The sequence below is a fragment of the Procambarus clarkii genome, chromosome 10 (genome assembly GCF_040958095.1).
Source record: "Procambarus clarkii isolate CNS0578487 chromosome 10, FALCON_Pclarkii_2.0, whole genome shotgun sequence".
In the NCBI taxonomy this organism is placed as follows: domain Eukaryota; kingdom Metazoa; phylum Arthropoda; class Malacostraca; order Decapoda; family Cambaridae; genus Procambarus; species Procambarus clarkii.
Genome location: NC_091159.1, coordinates 28,729,570 through 28,733,776, shown reverse-complemented (window position 1 = coordinate 28,733,776; position 4,207 = coordinate 28,729,570).

The following is a 4,207-nucleotide window of genomic DNA, read 5'->3' as shown; positions in this document are numbered from 1 at the left end:
ACACACACACACACACACAGGGGTGTGTGGGGGGTTTAAGGGGTCTCGTAGCCTGGTGGATAGCGTGCAGGATTCGTAATTCTGTGGCGCGGGTTCGATTCCCGCACGAGGCAGAAACAAATGGGCAAAGTTTCTCTCACCCTGAATGCCCCTGTTACCTAGCAGTAAATAGGTACCTGGGAGTTAGTCAGCTGTCACGGGCTGCTTCCTGGGGTGTGTGTGTGTGGTGTGGGGAAAAAAAAAATAGTAGTTAGTAAACAGTTGATTGACAGTTGAGAGGCGGGCCGAAAGAGCAGAGCTCAACCCCCGTAAAAACACAACTAGTAAACACACACACACACACACGCACACACACACACACACACACACACACACACACACACACACACACACACACACACACACACACACACACACACACACACACACACACATACACATACACATACACATACACACTCACACACACAATCCTGGAGTATGCGGCCCCAGCATGGAGCCCGTACCTTGTCAAGCACAAGACGAAGCTGGAAAAAGTCCAAAGGTATGCTACTAGACTAGTCCCAGAACTAAGAGGCATGAGTTATGAGGAAAGGCTGCGGGAAATGCACCTTACGACACTGGAAGACAGAAGAGTAAGGGGGGACATGATCACAACCTACAAAATCCTCAGGGGAATCGACCGGGTAAACAAGGATGAACTATTCAACACTGGTGGGACGCGAACAAGGGGACACAGGTGGAAGGTGAGTACCCAAATGAGCCACAGAGACGTTAGAAAGAACTTTTTCAGTGTCAGAGTAGTTAGTAAATGGAATGCATTAGGAAGTGATGTGGTGGAGGCTGACTCCATACACAGTTTCAAATGTAGATATGATAGAGCCCAATAGGCTCAGGAATCTGTACACCAGTTGATTGACGGTTGAAAGGCGGGACCAAAGAGCCAGAGCTCAACCCCCGCAAACACAACTAGGTGAGTACAACTAGGTGAGTACACACACACACTCACACTCACACACACACACACACACACACACACACACACACACACACACACACACACACACACACACACACACACACACACACACACACACACACACACACACACACACTCACACACACACACACACACACACACCCACACACACACACACACACACACACACACACACACACACACACACACACACACACACACACACACACACACACGACTAACGAGTCATCGCTGTCACTACACGAGGAACGAAGGCACAGGTAATCAATACGCTTCTCTGATGACAGTCAGGGATTTTTGCTGTACTTGTGAGGCCAGCAGAAGGAGAACGGGGGGGGGGGATGAGGACCCAGAGGCCGGTGATGGTCGTTTGATGTTGCGTTATTGCCTAGACCCCGCGCGTCCTTCCAGCCATGGGCCAGGACTCGTCTGGCACTTGTTAAACTTCCGAAACCTCTACATCTTTCCCCGATCATGGCGGCTTAGTCTGCATTTATTAAATAATTTATGAGCTTAGAAACTTCACAACCAAAGGTTGTTAGAGAGAAGATGGTAGCGCTTCGGAGCCTTGCTCCACCTTTATGTATATATACCTCTTAAATACACAATTTTTCTAATTTAAATGAGAAGTAGAATATTCCTTTTCATAGGTATGTACATTTATTCATTAATGTCTATGCTACGCATATAATTCATATACCAGGTGTTAAAACTATATGTTTATTTGTCACAAATAAATACATGTCTTTATTATTTGTTCCTTATATAATTAGAACCTAGTAATAATTAAACGTTTTATTTTTATGTTAGGGCCAAGTGTGAACTATTATTGCCTTGATAACGAGTGTGAACATGTCAGGCGCCTGGCGGTGATAGCGGGCTGTGTGGGCGACCAGGCTGCCAGGCGCCCCAACCCTCCTACTGGCTATTTAAGGTTAAGAAGTGATAAAAATACTATATCTTCTCATATTTCCTGTAAAGAACATCTGCGTATGTTCAAGTACATTTATTAGTATAGGTATTTAGTTGATTATTAAGAGTTAAATAGGAGGGAATTAATTCATTTTGTGCATTACAGATGATACAGATTTAGCTAACCTCTTTGTTCTATATTACCTCCTTGAGGATGGGACGGGGGAGGAGCCAAGAGTGAAGTCCAGTATTCTCAGCTCTGTTGAGCCCCAAGATTTGTATATATAATTGTTGTGCAGTGCAGTGGTAAGGCAAGAGTTTGTGATTATATGTAAACAATGTCTATTTCATATATATATATATATATATATATATATATATATATATATATATATATGCAGAATAACCACATATGAAAAATAGAAACTGCTTAACGCGTTTTCGGCTAATTCGCCTTCATCAGAGCAAAGTAGAATATTCTACTTTGCTCTGATGAAGGCGAATTAGCCGAAAACGCGTTAAGCAGTTTCTATTTTTCATATGTGGTTATTCTGCATACTTGGATCAGTGTTTTTGTGATCATTGTTGCATATATATATATATATATATATATATATATATATATATATATATATATATATATATATATATATATATATATATATATATATATATATATATATATATATATATATATAATTTGGAGTCGAGTATAGCAACTTGTCACTCCGTGTTACCCTGAGTGCTCGTCCTACTGGTACTTCACATTTCTTCATGAATATTGACTTCTGCGAGTCTGCATGTCGACACATTTCGTCACCTAAGGTCAGTGGTGGCGGCCCGCGTCAACGTCAGCGTCAAGCGTCGTTTAAGCATCTTTCAAACTCATTTTGCAGAAACATTCCGATTATTAAAACAAACTCAACGAACAAAGGGAAACCCTCAGTAATATGCCGGAGCGGAAGGCTCTGTAGCTCGCCAGATTTATAACACGTCAGATTTTGTTGCTCAAGGAAGCATTTGTTGCCATCTTCCTTAGTTTGTGGGATCAGTTTTGAGCGATGGATGTACTACCCGTGCCAGAGGCCAGGCGGAGGATGAGGCAGCTAATACATCCAGCTGGTCAGGGACGGCAGCTGGTCAAGGACGGCAGCTGCTCAGGGACGGCAGCTGGCCAGGGACGGCAGCTGGTCAAGGACGGCAGCAGGCCAGGGACGGCAGCTGGCCAGGGACGGCAGCTGGTCAGGGACGGCAGCTGGTCAGGGACGGCAGCTGGTCAGGGACGGCAGCTGGTCAGGGACGGCAGCTGGTCAGGGACGGCAGCTGGTCAGGGACGGCAGCTGGTCAGGGACGGCAGCTGGTCAGGGATGGCAGCTGGTCAGGGACGGCAGCTGGTCAGGGACGGCAGCTGGTCAAGGACGGCAGCTGCTCAGGGACGGCAGCTGGCCAGGGACGGCAGCTGGTCAAGGACGGCAGCAGGCCAGGGACGACAGCTGGCCAGGGACGGCAGCTGGTCAGGGACGGCAGCTGGTCAGGGACGGCAGCAGGTCAGGGGCGGCAGCAGGTCAGGGGCGGCTGCAGGTCAGGGGCGGCAAGCATGAGACAGCCCCTGACAAACGGAAGAGGAACACGGGTCTGCAGAATGAAAGAGTTGAAAGGGTAATATGGAAAATTTAACCTAAAAAGAGGAGAGGATGAAGATGGAGGACAAGGAACAGAAGGGAGAGATAACTGGATTACGAACGCCGGAGATCTTGCAGGTGGCGAAAATGAGAATGGAAAATGGAGGAGATAATGAAAGGGTGACGAAGAACGGGAGAGTGTAACAGGGAGAGTGGGAGGGAGGAGGGAGGGAATTAAAGGGAGGCAGGGAACAGCGTTAGAATGTGATTGGTTAGGAATAACGGAACAGGTCCATTCACATGCCAAACTGTCCTCATACAAATTACGTCGCGTGTCGCTCGTACGTCTAAACACTCAGGCTAAAAAAGACGTAATTTGAAAATGGGATCGTTCACGAAAGTGACGTACTGCCCCGTTTTCTGTTTTGGGTCCTCTGGCTTAGGCTATTAGGTTAGGAGAGGAAACTTTCATTTAACGGTTTTCATAACGTTTTCTAACCTTAGGAGAACTTTCTGGCCTCCTAACCTACCAGAGGACCATTAACTGGCCCTTTTGGGGAACAAAAATCTTCAATCATTATAAATCTTATAATTTATATAAAATTATAAGAATTATAAATTATAAGAATTATAAATTATAAGAATTATAAATCTTCAAAAGTTCAATTATTTT